General features: G+C 34.5%; 1 long non-coding RNA gene and 1 pseudogene across 2 annotated transcripts; one reads left to right on the top strand and one right to left on the bottom strand.

The window, feature by feature from the left end:
• Positions 1-4,860: 4,860 nt before the first annotated feature.
• On the top strand, positions 4,861-5,881 carry LOC147531722 (protein SMALL AUXIN UP-REGULATED RNA 51 pseudogene; annotated as a pseudogene). The gene has a single exon (XR_015227733.1). The product of XR_015227733.1 is annotated as a protein SMALL AUXIN UP-REGULATED RNA 51 pseudogene (transcript).
• A 3,782-nt stretch (positions 5,882-9,663) lies between these two features.
• Positions 9,664-11,599, bottom strand: LOC147531723 (uncharacterized). Its single transcript, XR_015227395.1, has 3 exons — positions 11,563-11,599; positions 10,502-10,587; positions 9,664-9,749 (listed from the first exon to the last, which is right to left on the bottom strand). It is a non-coding gene; the product is annotated as an uncharacterized LOC147531723 (long non-coding RNA).
• Positions 11,600-18,170: the final 6,571 nt, after the last annotated feature.

Raw genomic sequence — 18,170 nt, forward strand, 5'->3', positions numbered from 1 at the left:
ATCGATTCTCTTTTACTGGATCTAACCTTTGATGGAGAGTTGTCGATTTGGAACTTATTTATGTTGAATCATGAAGTTTAAAGTGAATATTAACTGAGAAGATGTATAGAAATGGAAGACCAAGGATAGATTTTGGAGTCGGTTTGAGAAATTGTAGGGAGAAAATCAAAGATTCAATGCTCCGGGAGAGGAATTAGGAGGTTGCGCCACCAACCCCTAAAATCCCTCCTCTGCAGAGAGGAATTTACAGAAGTAGACTTGAGTAGTTCACAATTATATTGTTCTTTATGATCTTTCCAAATTTCCACACATCTTGGGCTTCGGGCAGCTAGTAAGCCCATCAGATCCGGGCTCCGCAGGTTTAACTACTACTCTAACGACCAACTGCTAGGGTTCAAGGAAGGTGACCGTACCCATCCGGGTACACTGCCCACGTTGCCCTTATTTCCCGGTCACTTTGGCGGGTTACACTATCTCTAAACATTACCTTCACGAGCTTTGAAAAGCAACTTGATCTGACCCGGGTCACCATCCTTTGGATATTCTGCCCATCACTAAAATATTATTTTATCTATTTATATTTAAAAATTGCTAAGTGCCAAATACTATAAAATATAAATAAAAATTTAGCAGATCTAAACAAAAAGCAGTTTACAGGAAGGAAATACCTCACAATCCGTGTGGCCAAAATGTTTAACAAAAAGGACAGACCTTTTTTTTTTTTGATGAGAAAAAAAGGACAGACCTTATGTTTCTCTCTCATTTTCGAATGTTTAATTCTAAACTTCTAATGGAAGAAGAGGGGTGCGAGATTACTATGAACGCACATTTTTTTTTTGTTTTCTAAATTATTAGTTTTTTGTAATTATCGTATTAGGTTTTGTATCTTTTTCATCAAAAGAGATGTGTTTTATGGCCGATTTTTTTTATTCACACACTACAAATTTAGGCTCCAAACTGCAGATCTTTTATCATTTACCTTTTCTTGTAATTTATCAGTTATGATGATCTTCAAAGTGGTTCGGGCAATTCCAACTTCAGCCTGACTTAGGTCCAAAAAAACACTTTTTTCAACTCAAAAATTTCACCTCAACTTAGTCTCAGAAATCAGCTCCAACACCAGTCTCTCTTGAGACCTAAAATTGAATTTTTAGTTTCCCGATTTACTTAATAAGTTGGATTAAATAACATTGATTACAACTAATAACTGAATGAACTTTAAATCTACTTAAATACGACTAGACAACAATGACTATTAAAGATAACTAGAAGGGGTTTCTTGGGTCCCGTGAAAGACCGTCTATATAAGCTTCTCGCGCTGCCTTAAACATTCGTGCACCATCTTCGTTGAGAGTCCTAGCATCAATCATCAGTAAGTTCACCCCATATTGATCTCTAGCATATTGCATTTTTTGGTTCTTGTATTCTTGTTGTACACGAAGGTTTTCTTGTTGACCCCGTGGATGTTGAACCCGTAGAGCTTCATTCATTGTTAATGTTCTCTGACATGCTTCTCCGTCTCTCTTTTCCCAATATCCTTCCATCAGAGCTTTTGAAGAACCACTGACTGCTTTGTCCTTAGTAGTAGAAGTTATAGAATTTTCTTCAACTTTTGCATTTGTTTTGGCTTGTTTACAACCAATTGGTCTTTCCTCTGACGGATTGTTACTATAATCTCTTTTGCCGGATATTGTTACAATAAGTGGTATAACATTGTGTCATCAAAATTTTGTAAACATGTTGGGATCTAAAGCCTTTTCCTTTGTGATTTCTTTTTATAAATACGAAGTGCTCTTTGTAACGGAAAGAAACAAAATTAATTTTAAGTTTATATTATGAAATCAAAAGATAGAAATCAAAAATTTATTTTTAGTTTATAAAACTTTGGTCGGACATTTCGTGGATATCTGGGGGATCCATGAACAGAGATTAAGATCGAATGGGAGAGATAAAAAGAAATTCAGAGAGATTGGAGAGAAAAAAAATTGAGAGAGATAGAAAGAAATGAATGGGTTCAACTCATATTTATAAGGGTTGAACTCATTCCCTAGCCGTTCGATTTGCTCCAACAGAATCCAACGGCTAAATGGGTCACCCAACGGTCATCTTGGACTCGTTCAGCCGACCCTATACCCAAAATTCAAAATTTGGGTCTGAGTCGCTGTGGGTTGGAGTTGCTCTTACGATAGACTGACTTCACGATTATTCCGAACTTATTATTTTAAGGATGACAGTAGATATAAATTAGTTTTAGGTATGTTCCTAAACTTCAACTTATTATTTTGCTCCTATTGTTTATCATTGTTTTATTACTAAGTTTCTAGAGTTAATGAAGCAATATGGTTGAGGGGTTTGGTTGATGATTTGGGTTGATGCATGAGGTGAAAGATGTCTACTGTATAACCAAAGTGCGATTTATTTGATAAAAAATCAAATATATCACGGGAGATCTAAACACTTTGATGTTGAGTATTACTTTATGAACGATGTGATTGAAGAAGGAAAAATCACATTGAAGAAGATACTCACAGAAGAAAATTTAGCTGATATGTTGACCAAGGCAGTGATAATTACCAAGTTTAAGCATTTCTTACAATTGATCGGAATCTACAGATCTTGAAGGCCCTTTGGAGGAGAAGCCCTTATAGAACAGTTCCGATGATGGTAGAAAACGGTGATCATATGATGGTGGTATATTCAAGTCAAGGTGGAGAATTGTTGAAAATATCTTGATTATGGGTCGATATCTAAACTAGTTTGCGACTCGTTAAACCGTTTTTAGTGCAATGACAAATTGGCCACCAAGCCGCAGACCCCAACACAAAATTTTTAGACCCATTTAGCAGGTCTGGTCGTATAATAATAGGGTTGATCTCCGAAGCAGGGCTAATTTTCGCTTGTTTGCGAGGCAAAGCTTATGTTAAGGCTGTTATTAATGTAAGGGGTATTCATGTATATCTCATAATTAGAAAGAGACAAGCAGTGAGGCGGTGGGATTAGGGTTTCCGTCGGCTAAATAAACTGAAACCGTAGAAATATTTCGACATTCGTTTGTGTAACTTGTTCATCTTATCATAGTGGAAAAACATCGCGTCATTGTCCATCGTAGAATACGTTTGTGTAACTTGTTCATCTCTTGTGATTGCTTATTTCCTCTGTTGCTGATGTCGACTTTTGTCAATTCGATATTAATAAGAATAAAGATGACCTAATGCTGGATCACGTTTGGTTGAATGATTCTTCTCCATTGATTCCTTCCACGATTAATCTCGCTTCGCTCATACTCTTGGAAACCTTGGGGAAAACCTGCAAGGAGTAACTTCTCCAACGCTCAAGACAAACAGATTACCCTTGCAGATAAAAGATTGAGTATTTATTAAACCTTTTATACACGTACCTTCTTCGAGGTGATTTGATTACCTTTTATAGGCTTCCTTGGACTGACTGTCAAAAGACGGTGATAATGAGGCAGTTGAGATCTACCGTGTTGTACTGGAACTACTATTTCGTAGTTAAGAGATTTATGATTTCCTTTAAGAGTTAAATTGTATCTTAGATATTTAGGAATTCCTTTGTTTAAGGATCCTCGATATATATCTTTCCGAGTCTAGGAGATGTTTCCCCGTTAGAGACTCTTGAAGCCTAAGTTAGGTAAATATTTAAGATCTTCACCAACTGAGAACTTTGATTAGATTCAGGATTAAGTCAGCAAGCGTTTGGCACGCTTATACCTTTCTTTAGGGCTTAAGGTATCGACCTTGCTTACATGGATACCCTAGCCTTTTTCGTGAATCTCCAGGGAAGACCTGGATGTATTTGATTCAGGACAAGACTTAGGCGCCTAGGGCAATCGTGTTGACCCCCCAATTTCGGGCTTCAGTGGCAGACTTCCTCCGAATTCGACCTCCCTTGCTGATGTAATGCGGATTGATCTACGGGCTTTTGGTATTTTCTCTACCCATTGACCTCACTCAATTGATGCCCATTTTTTGTATCATCATCTGTTACTTTTCTTGGTTATTTGTTCTTCGTCATGACAAAAGGTATAAATGATGACATGTAAAATAGTTCATATGCACTCTAGAGTGTATGAGTGTCTATTGGATAGTTCTTTAGTAGTTACAAGCATATTTCTTCTTTATGATGTATCACACGATGTTATTGTGTAAAAAAACAAGTAATTTCGGTTGGGCTTGTACCCTTCTTTTTGGTTCACCGAGATTCTTATTGGCTCGAGCTTTTAGTTATTTTGGTATAAAACTAATATCCTTATTTCCGTCTCGACAAATCATTTTTTTAACAAGGGATGGTGATGTCGTTCGACGGAATCGCCGTTTTGTTCATTAGTTTTTATGTAACAACTTGATTATGTTGTTTAAAAGAATACTTTAAAATGGAGACTAGAATATATTGAAGCTAATAATCACAACATGTGAATTAAAAGAAGAAAAATTTGGTTAAAACTCTCTGTTTTTGGGAAAAAAATCATATAATTTTTTTTAGTCTTCAACACTTTAGGAATATTGTAACTTGCAGCAACTTGCGAAAAACTAGAAACGATAGTAAGCTTTTAACTGAACAAAATAAGAATTGGACTTTTAACCGAATACAGTTCGAATTTTGCTACTATAAATTTCCAAAAAAACATACCAGTGTAAGTATTTCTTTGGAATCACATTAAAAAAAAGAAGGGGCACCTTTGGAATCATAAAAGGTTTTCCAAAGAAACATACTAGTGTAGGTATTTCTTTCTCTGTATTATTTTATATAATTAATATATAAAAAAAATCAATTAGTTTCTTTTTTGTTTTTTTCTTGAAAGTGACTTCAAAGAAAATTAATTAGTTAGTTAGGGTATTATCCCCCTTCCTTATATTTCTCCCTTAACTTTCTCAATCTCTCTCCGTCCCGTTAAGATTCATTTCTAGTCACAACCGCTCTCACTCTCTCTCTCTCTCTCTCTCTCTCTCTCTCTCTCTCTCTAACTTCCTCTCTCTACAACAAGCTCTCTCTCTCTCAAACACTTCCAGAAGAAGAGGAAATCAACCTTCAATGGCAAACAAGATTCGAAAAATCGTGCAACTAAAACAAGTAATGAAGAAATGGAAGGTGATGAGTCTAGGAAGAAGATCTGATTCCGATTCAGAATCGGATTTTGGTTCAAACCATCGGATTCCATCTGGTTTTCTTGCAGTTTATGTTGGATTAGAACGAAGAAGATTTGTAATCCCAACTCGGTTTCTTAATTTACCGATTTTTGTTTCTCTTTTGAAGAAAGCTGAAGAGGAATTTGGGTATCAATCTGATGGTGGATTAGTTTTCCCTTGTGAAGTTTTATTTTTCAAAAGGGTTTTGAAATTTCTTGAGAAAGATGAACATAGATTTCGAAGATTAGGGTTGGATGAGTTTTTGAAGATGTTTTCTGATGTGGGTTTTGAATCTTTTGATTCTACCTGTAGAGATGGTAAAGATTCTTACCATGGGTTCACTCCCTTGTTGCAGAAAACTAGGGTTTGATGTAACAAACATGGTTGAAACTTTATTTTCTTTTCAGGACTATTTGATGATGAAGATGATGGGGTTTCAACAAGAAATTAGGGTTTGTAAAGGCTAACAGCAGGTGGAGGCTGATGGGGTCCTTTTCTTTTTCTTTTCCTTTACCTTTTTCTTTTTCTAGATGAGTTTTTCCATCCATGAACCCTATCTTTAATGGTGATGGGTTTCAATGAGATGTTGTTTCTTTTTGCACTTTTTAGTCTAGGGTTTTTTTTCTAGTGGACGTCAAATGTGTATGTTGGTCAATGAGGAGATGAATTCGAATCAAATGTTAGATGATTGTAACAGATTAGAGAACCAATGGTGATTTTGATGGTTATGGTGATTTTGATGGTTATTAAGATGTGTTTATTTATTTATTTGATTCCTTTACTTTTTTTATTTTTATTTTTATTTTTATTTTTATTTTTATTTTTATTTTGTTTAAAGTTGATTTCTTTACTCAGTTTTCCCATATGAGAAGCCCTTAAAATACCAAGAAATCACCTCGGAAGGAATCGACCTTCCTTTGAAAGTTGATTCCCGTACTTAGTTTCTCCCACATATATATGACAATCGGGTATCACATTTTCATTAAGAAATAAAAATTCAAAATAATTCGGTCGAAATGACCCGAAATATCTCGAGTATCGCATTTTCATCAGGTCATCATCGCCATACAACTATCATATCCACGATTTCGAAAAAAAAAACAAAAAAACTATCATATCCACGGTCCACCACCACACCCATATGTAACAAAATATATTACTACGTGTTATATATATAAATACATGCATACACCTTACATACAGACTCGAGTGTCCGTGAGTGGACGATTTTGGCTGTTTGAATGGTTTTACTTTTTCCCATTCAGGATGTATAGTTCCATTAATTACAAGTCACAATAGATTTTGTTTTTGGATTATCGAAAATGGGCAGACGTTTTGCTTTATTTGCCTCTACAATTCTATATATAAGTATCTTTCTTCTTGCATATGGTACTGCTACTCCCTTAGGCAAGATTTACTAATTCGAAACTCAACTTGGAAGTACGACCCAGACGTTCTCGGGACGCCTCTAATAACCAACTAACGACGAGTGTGCTATCGAGAGTTACTCTACGTGTTACATGGCGTAAACAGATGTGCATTTGCTTTTGTCTTTGTTCGGTCTTTTTCAGGGTTAGATTGGTAATTTGACAAGCCATTAATATTTTCTCGTGTTTCAAATAGACTCAAGCAACATGTTAACTAATCAATTAAGATGAACTTGATTTCCACAATTTTTCTCTTGGATGACTTGATTATGAAATAAATTTTATATCCTTGTGTCAATATGATCTGATGTAGTCAGGTTTCTTTGTCAATGTGTTAGTCTTAAAATATATTTAGTTATCCAATACTCATTTACCTTCTGTAATAAAAAATATTACATAGGTTTGAGTTTTTTTTATGGCCGCGGCTTTGGGGAATAAAGAAAATTCTCCGAGGCATAAAGACTTAGCCAATTAAAATTGACTTATGAGGCATATTTATTTTTTAGCCCAAAAGTATACTTCATTAAATTTTGCTTCCTAATCTTCATCTAGGTAGATCTCTTTCACTTGCTCTCTTTTATAAAACAAGTCTGTTTCTTTGATTGATTTCTAGGGTTTTAATAGTTTTTTTGTTCTTTATTGTTCGTTTTCTTGATCTTTCCTTCCCTATGTTGTCTTCCTCCCCTCTTTATCATAATCTCAAACAAGATTAGGGTTTGTCCCTTCTTCTTTTTGAAATCTAAGGAGAATATGTCGGCACAAAATGATCGCTCATCTGTGTCTTCAACCGAGAGATCGACTTTAATGTGGGGGAATCCAATCAGTAAGGCATGTTCCCGTTCGGCAAGAGAAGAAAAGGGTGGCTCTTGTTGACCAAACAAAACACATATACTCTAAGAGCACTATTCTTGCATCAAATGACAGATCATTCCCCACCATTATGCATGTTCTTATCCCTTCTAGAATGGATGTTTCTCATAGTCGGTCAGATGAAAGTCCCATTTCTATGGATGAATAACTATCAACTTGTGATTCATTAAAGACTCCACATATTGAATATGTAGAAATGAGGCTATAGTTGTAGATTCCATCGAAATCATAAGATAGAGAGGTGTGAGTGAGAAAGAGTGAAAGTGACCTAGCGACAGAAACAACAAGAGATAGAGGAAGATGGAGCAGGAAAGAGATGAAGGAAGAGAGAAAGATGGAGGAGAGAGAAATAGTGAAAGAGGGAGAGACTAAGAGAGGGGGCAATAGTAAGTGAGAGAGGAGCGAGAAGAGGTGGCAATAGAGGTCCGATTGGTGGTGGTGAGAAGTTGTGGTGGTGAAGGTGAGAGAGAAGATGAAGATTGGGGGAGCAATGTTTGATCAAGTTAATTTTTGGGCTAAAAAAAATATGCCCCCGAGAATATAAAAACAAACATGAATTCCCTAGAGAATTTATTCCCTAGAGATTATTCTTTATGCCCCAAAGCCGCGGCCTTTTTTATATAGGTCTGAGTTTTTGAAAAGATTAATAATATTATTTTGTTTCCATTGTCCGGTAACATCAGGTCCTGAAGAACGAGAAGAAGCTTCGCTAATTTGAAGCAAAAAAAACTTTCAATTCTTTTTGTTTAAATTTCACAAATTGTGTTTGCTAGATTTGCAAACGGAGTTTGTAAAATCAACATGTGTCTGGTTCGAATTTTTCAAACCGGGTTTGCAACACTCTCAAATTGAGTTTGCATTCTTCAAATCGAGAAAAGAAACATTTTTTTCTGAATTTTTTTGTTGAGAAAAAAAAATATATATATATATATATATATATATATTTATATATTTTTTTTGAGTGAAGAAAAAGACCATTAATAATAATTGTTCCCAATACAAAGAAAAATCATAAAAATATGCAACAGTTAACTCTGGAGTATAAATAACACCAGACTATTATAGAAGGGCTAAAGCAGAAGATGCCAGCTCGTGGACCATTACGTTTGCAGTTCTTCTACAATAAGCGTAACGGGACGTGAAATCTTGATGTGTAGCCACGTAGCTCATGGAGATGTGGTATTAGTCGCCAGGGGACCGTCGGATTTGGACCTGTTAAAAACTCCCACAAAATCCTTATGTCCATCTCTAGTATAAAGCCATCAATCCCAATAAGTTCCGCCGACTCAAGCCCTAACAGGACTCCCTGAATCTCGCTATTGAAAGTAGATCTAGTTAGAAAGATAAAGAAAATTTATATCTAAATATACAAGTTTTGTCAGAATTCGACATTACTATATATATAATACTAGGCATAATCCCCGCCCTACGGGCGGGGAAATGCCGTTTACGCAACTTGAAAAAATAGATATACGAAATATAATCCATTTTCTTAAAAAAAAAATGAATTAAATTTCTTTTAACCAAGTAATGGCCTATATACAAAAATGTAACGTTCACGAATAATCAGGCTTGCAAAAATAATAATCAAAACCCGTGTAAAATGTAAAATATTATCAGAGTAATATTCGGGTAAATTCAAGATTACATAGTCTTCACCAGCAAAAAAATTTCAAGAAATTTATATTTGAAACACCATTCACTGAGGAAAAAAAAATAAGTTTTAAAAGTCATCCAAAACATTCCCCTAAAATCTTCACCGTAATGTCCATGTTCGTTTAAAATCTTACTCCTCTAAACGAACCTTTGCAGTTCAACACTCCTTCCCTCTCGCCTATATTATGAGTATTATCATCCCAATCACCTGCAAAATACATAGTTCTTCGTAAGAAGATGGGAAACTGTTAATTTCGGTTGGAAATAATGAATAAAATGCTGATCCGCAGGGGCAATAAATTTAGAAAAGCTTTTGTTCCTAAATTTGATACTGGTTTTGAAGGGATTTGCACATTCTTCAGAAAACCTAGTTGAATATGCTAAACAGTTTATTTCAAAATCAAGATTATAAGTTTATCTGGTAACACATTGGCAAATAAGATAAAAATGATGCCCACCAAAAAAATAAATACATAGCGCATTATAAGAGACAAACCGAAGATTTCAATTAATTGGCATCACACTTACAGATAAGAGGTTACTTGCGATGTCTATATGGTAGAGAAGCCACCTTATGATCCGGTATTGGCTTATCGTCCTTTGTGGAATCATCCCATCTTCTTCATCACCATCGAATTCCAATAAATAGCTAAAAACACACAAATATAGACGATGATATTATCTCATTTTAGTTCGAAAAGAAAAAATTATAAAAATATTTTGACATTTACTCAAGAAGAGAAAACAAAGAAATGATGAAATGCAACACTCCAATATGCAAGGTTATAAGCCAATAGTTGCAATGCAAAGCTTCATGATTGAAGGAGGGAAGCAACTCACTCTTCGTGCTTGTTTCTGAAAAATCAGATACATTTCAAAGTGACACGACAAAAAATTCAATGATGTAGACACTTTGGAGGTGGATATAACGAGCATTACTTTATAAATATTTTAGTTTCCCTAAAGGAGTATTTAGATATATGTATATTCCCTATGATGAGGACTAACTGCCATTGGTTTGTATAAAGCAAAGGTGTTGGGGCAGAGCACCAAAACATGAGTGAGAGTTCAGGAAATCCGGTGCCGGAAACATCATTTCGCTTTGGACAAGAAATAATATGCGAAAATGTTGGTTTGTGTGGCCTGATATTAGAAACCAAGGAACCATAATCTAAAACATGTATGATGTACTTAAACTGAAGAAATAAGATGGAATAAATTTGCATTGTTTTATTCGAAATAAACACCAACCCAAATCATCTAATTCTTTGTTAAAAGCTATAATTCTGGAGAAGAAGTTGATCAAATTTTTAAAACCAAGGGAAAAAACATAACAAGAAAAACGGGTTTTTTTCATGGAAGGTTAAAGAAAATTTGCTAATTTGATAGTAGATGACTTACTGTTTTGATTTTGTAGCATAAAGAATTACTTTTACGACAAACCACTCATCCTTGTCAGCATCATCAGGTGTCGCCTTAGTTGCTACCTGCGAATTATTTGACGAAGAGGGAGAATACATTCATCAGATAACAATTTTGGTAATCAACGAAAAAAGGAAACGAATTCCTAATATTGGACAGTAACACACTACAGAAATCAAAACATGTTCACCTATCAATCTAGTACCAACAACTTCTAGCTGGGTTCGTATAGAAGTACTTGAGGATGCCTTTTGATATCTAAACAATTACCCGATTACAACTTAGCCAAAAACATGAAATAAACTCAATAAAGTGATTTCTCAAAATGTACAACAACTCTGACTTTTTACTTCACATCCTAACAGAGATATACCCACCCACATGCCTAATGTAAGAATTTTATACCTTTCATTACAATGCATATTTTGATCGACATGAGCTCATTTCGACATGAAAATTTAGTTTTAGAAGTGTCAAACCAGATCAGGCAAAATTCACTTAATGAAACGATATATTATAGGTTCGGAAATGGAGTATCTGTCTTTTGTGGTTATTTTGCATTTAGTTTAGTTTTATCTATAATATCTTCTTGAGTCTTCAATGTGTTTGAAAGACTGATACAAAAGAACAATTTCGTTAAAGGTGAGAAAGACTAAAGAGTCTAGTTAAGCATAATGCCTCGAAGCAAATATGAATACCTCTATGCAAATCTCTGGAAGCTCACTTTGTTCTCTAATTGTCGAGGGAGATCTTTAAATCATAATAATTCTTCTCTGTTGTACTTCATTTTATTTCTTTTATTAATTATATACAAACTATCTATATTACAAATTTGATCCAAAAAAACAAGTTTATATAATTATATATTCGATGATTTTGTTCGAATAGAGAAATTATACAAGTTTACATATATAAATTCTACGAATATGTTTTATTAAAGATTTGTTCATTGAATACATCAGATGCAAATCTAATATATGCGCACGCATATACAATATTGCAGGCTTTATGAATTAAGAGTATAAAGAGGAAATAAGTACCTTGAGTTGAAGGATTGTTCGATTCCGACCTAAACTGTAGAATAGAAATATGAACAAACTTAAAGCACAATGAAAAATAGAATATTGTGCCATGAATATGATATTCTGCCATCAAGATGGTAACAGGAAGGGATGGTGTTCTGAAGTATTTAAACTGAAACAAAGAAATGTTCCTCTATATAGATGCCAAAAGTCTATCTTATAAAACTTTTTCATGCTTTCAGAAACATCAACTACTCTATGACTTTTAATGTCATTTCCCTCGAGATCAACACTACTAACAAATAATTCAGTGTGCTGGAACATAAGTCTATGAAAGACAATTCAAAGAAATCGCGAACAAATACACTTACTAACTAATAATTTTCATGGTAGATTAGTTGTGTTAATCTTCCAAAATCGGATTTCACCAGGGACATAAAAGAGTAAAGCAGTAAAGATAATATAAAAAGCAAACTTTAAAAAAATTAAATACAATTGTGTGAGGAATTTTCACAAACACGTTGTGTGAGAAATATGAAAATACCTGCATTAGGCTAGGGTGATAGAAAGATGTGGTGAAACCTTCATAGAATTGAACTGAAAATGGAAAAGGAAGGCAGTAGTAAGTACATTAGAATTGAAATAGAAAAACTTTACAAAGAAATTCATAGTGGAGGAGGAGGAGGAAGAGGTAAATATTGAGGGTTATATGAAAGAGATAAGATGGAAAACTGGAAAATATTGAGTAAGTAGAATTAATGAACGACAGTGAAAGGGAGAGGATGGAGAGGAATTGCAAAGAATTTGAGGAGTTATGGAAGTTGAAACAAATCGATTGGGAGGAAGTTGAATTCATATTGAGAAACAGACTATTTATGTCCTAGTAGAATTATTTATGTCCTAGTCATATTATTTATGTCCTAGTTGGATTATTTATGTTCTAGTCATATTATTTATTTGTGCGTCTCGAAAATCATCTCTAGATCATTTAGGATTAGGCAGAGAGTTGTGATTCGCATAACAAATGCGAATTATAGGTCCCTGTATAATGTTAGATTGGTGTAGAGATGAATTCTGAGACGCACAAACGTCTCGGTATATGCACCGTCACGGTATTCGTGCACCACTAAGAAGGAATTAATCTTGATGTTCTATATCGAAGGTGTTAGTCAAAAGGAATCTACCGCGTCTGTAGGACGCGGTGGACACCTAGTATATATATAAAGACTAATGTTAATTCTACCTAATGTTATTTTTTAACTATTTTTCTAAAATGAGTAGGCCCTCTATGTTTTCTTAACTTCTTTATATTATTCGGATGTGCATAAGACTACTTATCTATATTGGTTATAACCAACACAAGTCATATATCAATAGTAGTTGAGTCGGCTTATAATGTGACAGTAATGTATAGAGATAATTCGCTCGGATGACACATCAAGATTTTTAGACGCTTACAACTTATTATACTAAAAGTACCCCCACAAAGAATTTTTTCCGGGTCCGTCACTGGTGGAAACCAAGAACATGACGGCAATAAAAAAAACTTAGGGATCAAAGTAATTACCCAATACCTAATTAATACTATTTTTTTTTAATTTAAACACCCCCTTCATAGAAAGTAATTACCCAAGACATATAAGCTAACATAATGAAATCCCGAAAATACAACCTGATGTCGCCGTATTGTACAGTTTCCACATTGAACAAGAAAAAAAACAAAGAAAATCAAATAAAATAAAGAAAAAAAATCTTGTTTATAGAGAAGACGGTAAATAAAGGAATAACTCAATTGAGAATGTGCATACTACTTCTCTAATTTTGACTATGGACAGAGGAAAATCAAAAGAGACTCATTGTTAACTTTATCAATATAGTCAGTGAAGGAAAAAACCAAAAAAATTTGCCTATAAAAAAAACAAGAACTCATTAGTAAGTATCCCAACCAATATATATAGTCAGTGAAGGAAAATCCAATGAAGTTTCCTATAAAGGATAAACCAATAGCTCTCTTGGAATTGGTGCCTACTACTCCACCTAATTTGAATCCGGATTGATCAAAATCATATTATATAATTCAACAAGGACCATCTTAGTTTCAAACATCATCATAAGCAATGATAGAAAAATTCAACAATGACCTTCAATCGAAAAAATTCAAACTGGAATACCTAAACCCAAACCAACCAGCAATATTCCCAGCTTTATAAATTTCAATCCTAACTTATTGGCACACTTAATAGACTTTGTTTGAAGAAAGTTGGTGGGAAAAAAAGAGGTTGAGGGGGATGAAGTTTGAGTAGTGGGAGAGTGATTGACGTGGGAGGTGAAGAGTTTGGTATAATTTTAATTAAATGTAAAGAAGTTATGAAGGGAAACAATGAACATGAATGAAGAATATACGAACCAGATTAAAAGATAAGAGGACATGAATGAAGAATAGACGGATCAGATTAAAAGATAAGACTTTTGTTGGTCATATGTATGCGTGGCTGTCGAGTCATCATCTAGGAGTATGTGGCAATCTAGTCATAATCTAGGGACATTTATTTTGTCCTAGTCACAAGTATCTGTTTTGTATAATAGATATATAAAGTTTTAAAAAAAATAAGGAATAGTTAATTGTGTATGACTTAAAACCAAGGAATGAAATATCGGTTTCGGTGGAAATTTCGGTCGGTCCAAAATTAGAAACGTTTCGGTCAGTGTGGAAATCTTACAAATTTACAGAAATGATAGAAACATGATGCAATTATGTATACCAAGATTATTAAACCATAACGAAACACAAAAATGATGTTTAAAATTATCCATTAGTTTGAGGGAGAATTAACAATTACACAGTTATTTCCGGAGGTAAATTGAATAACTTTTTGGCTATAACACCCAAAAGATAACATTCTTACTGATAATAGTAAATAGTTAACAAACTATGTTAGTTTAAGAAGGTATCGTCAATCACTCGTTTACACAGTTATATCAGAGGTGTTACGAAGATAAAATCAATTTAGGTAGTGAAGTCATGGCATAAAGCATTCAAATAGATTTAAAAAGCATAAAAAACATAGTATAAAATCAAGAGAAGTCAAAGAGAAATGAAGATGAAAAAGAAGGAAGGGATATGTTTCTAGTATTAGTTTCTCCAGGTTTTATGCTAGATTTCTACTATGTCGGTCAAAATTTCCATCATGTCGGTGGAAATTTCGATATTTCCAACCATTTCGGTGGAAATTTCGATCATGTCGGTGGAAACTATGTAGGAAATAGTTGTAAGTGTTACTTCGTGCACCTAATCTGATTTTGGAAAACGTTTCGCAAAATTTCGGTGAAATTTCGGGAAGTTTCATTCCTTGCCTAAAACACAGTTACGAAATATTGTCACTTTTTTTCACTTAATTTGAATTATTGAACTCTTGCTAAAATCCATCATTGTCAAACATCACATATATTTTATTTTTTATGACAAATTTTAAACCAAACTTCATTATCACTCAATAAAGCTATTTATCAGGCAATACTTTTTTCTCATAGTCAAATATCTCCATATTTTTTTTCTTTCAAAGTACTTTAATAAATAATATTACAAAATAGTATTAATTTAACTCAATAAAAAATATATTTTCTATATAAAGTAATAGTAAGATTTTTAAAATGAAATATCTTTTTATCATTTTTATTCTCCTCTTCTTCTACTAAAACGAGAGATAAATTAATAATTTATCTTTATATTGTATTTAAAATAACAGAGTACTCTCTCTCTCTCTCTCTCTCTCTCTCTCTCTCTCTCTCTCTCTCTCTATTATATTTTTACATTTTTGTGTTTCTCTATAATTGTGTAAAACTAAAGGTTTTGACTAGTAGCGTCCTTTCTTTATACATTTAAATGGAAGGATACGGAGAGCCGTTGAAAGGATTCGGTTTGTTAAATAGACATTGGAATGCGGAAAGAGTCCCTACCTACCCGTGCTGGTCAATGTACGGTATCGTCCACGTTTTCTACTGAAAACCTAACGAACCCGGACCAATCTCGAATTTTGCATCCAGCCTTGATACTTTTTCATCCTCCTAAATTTCTTTAAGGGTTATTTTCCAAATGGCCCCCAATTTTGTGATCAGCTTCGTGCCTAGCCCCTAAATTAGCAAAAATACCCATATGACTTTCTTTTTGAGTATCCGTTATAACACCGTTAAACAGTCAAAATTTCTCTGTCCTCCATCTCATAACCTCTCTGCCACCTCATCTTCTAGCCAACTCATCATCTTCTCGGCGAAGGTCGCTGGCCGACCAATTTTTCGGCCGGCGACCTTCAAACTTTAATTTTTTTTTTTTTTTTTATTTCATCTCTCCTGTCTCTTTCTATTTTTTTTTTCATCTCCTCTCTCTCTCTAAACTCCGGCGAAGGGGATTTCCCTTCGCCGGAGTTTAGGGAGAGAGAGGAGATGAAATTTAAAATTTTCTTTTTTAGAGAGAGGGAGAGATGAAATAATTTTTTTTTTTTTTTTTAAGTTTGAAGGTCGCCGACCAGAAAATTAGTCGGCCGGCGACCTTCGCCGGAGAAAATGATGAGTTGGCTGGAAGATGAGTTGGCTGGAAGATGAGGTGGCTGGAAGATGAGGTGGCAGAGAGGTTATGAGATAGAGGAAAGAGAAATGTTGACTGGTTAACGGTGTCATAACGGAAATTCAAAAAGGAGGCCATATGAGTATTTTTGCTCGTCTAGGGGGCTAGGCAGGAAGTTGGTCACAAAGTTGGGCCCATTTGAGAAATAACCCTTTCTTTAACGTATGATAGAATTACCAGACCCTTGATCTAACGTATGATAGATATTGTTGTCCTGTCTGAGAGAAAACATCACTTTTTGTCTGAAATTGTTTAATACCAAAAATGCCACTACTCACTTTTTGCTAATTGTGACACCTAAAAGTCACATGGATTTGACACCACTATTATGTTGGAATGCGAGTCCACATGAATAAAAGTGTTGACTATATTTCATACACTCAAGATTGAGATCTGCCCTTTCAACAAAAAAGATCTGCCCAAAATTATGTTGTTATGAGACCACTGGCATATTCTCAAGAACAACAAATAGACATAAAAAAAAAAAAAAAAGAATTAATTCCTATATGGCCCCCTACTTTGTGACCAACTTCTTTTATGGTCTCATTTTTTTCGTAAATTCAAATATGACCCCCTTTTTTGATGTAATTGTCCTAACTACCCTTCCTTTAAATCTTCTTTCAAAATTAAAAATAAAAATAAAAATAAAATTATAATTCCACCTCATTTCCTCTCCACCACACATCTCTCTCCATGTCAACTCTCTCTCTCTCCACATCACCTCTCTTTCCAACTCACCTCTCTCTCTCTCCAACACACCTTCATCTTCTCCGATTGAAGTCGCCGGCCGGAAAAATTCAAAAAAAAAAAAAAAATTTTTTTTTCTCTCATCTCTCTCTCTCTAAAAATCCGGCGAAGGGGGTTTCCCTTCGCGGGAGCCGTGAACAGACCAGATCGGTCTGTTCACGGCTCCGGCGAAGGGAAACCCCCTTCGCCGGATTTTTAGAGAGAGAGAGATGAGAGAAATTTTTTTTTTTTTTTTTTTGGAAGTCGCCGGCCGGAAATTTTTCCGGCCGGCGACTTCAATCGGAGAAGATGAAGGTGAGTTGGAGAGAGAGAGGGGTGAGTTGGAGAGAGAGAGAGAGAGAGGGGTGAGTTGGAGAGGGGTGAGTTGGGAAGAGAGAGAGGTGAGTTGGAAAGAGAGAGGGGTGAGTTGTAGAGATAGATGAGGTGGAGAGAGAGAGGGGTGAGGTGGAAATAACTTTTTTAAAATGTTTTAAATTTAGAATTTAGAAGGGTAGTAATGACATTTACTTGAAAATAGGGGGTTATATTTGAATTTACGAAAAAAAGGGGGCCATAAAGGAAGCTGGTCACAAAGTAGGGGGCCATATAGGAATTAACTAAAAAAAAAAGAACATAGGGATATAAAAAATGAAATTTTTGGTTTAAAGACCAAAAAGGAATGAGTTTTAATAGCGCTATATGTAGGATTTTTGAGTGAGAGGCCCAAAAAATGGAAGGTAAATAAGCATTACTTCCAGCCCAAAACAAAAATGAGAACCCAATCCAAATTGTCAGAACAACTCACACTTTTCTGGGTTTTATTTTATTTATCCCTCTTTTACCCTTCCGCAGGAAATTCCCGTATTTTATGACAATCTGACGGATACAGCGAAGCAATTAATTCCCCGTACATGACGTAATGTCAGAGAAACATTCAGATTTTTTGAAAATTAAAAAATGGCGCCATTTTTTGACGAAATTTCAGCCAATTTTTTGGATCCCGCCAATCTCTAAAAACATAAATTTTCTGTTCTTTCTCTCTCTAAAAGTTTTATGTTCTTATTTTTGGATGTTCATCATTCTTATTTTGTTTCACATTTTATCTTCTTCATCTCTTTAAATCTCTAAAAACATCAAAGTTTTCTGTCTTTCTCTCTCTAAAAGTTTTATGTTCTTATTTTTCTTCTTCATCATTCTTATTTGTTTCACATTTTATCTTCTTCATGTCTAAAAACATCAAAGTACATAACCAAATGGCCAGTGCACAGAACCATTCCCG

Source organism: Eschscholzia californica, unplaced genomic scaffold (genome assembly GCF_041429995.1).
Source record: "Eschscholzia californica isolate CP2 unplaced genomic scaffold, dmEscCali1.0.p SCAF_6, whole genome shotgun sequence".
Lineage (NCBI taxonomy): Eukaryota > Viridiplantae > Streptophyta > Magnoliopsida > Ranunculales > Papaveraceae > Eschscholzia > Eschscholzia californica.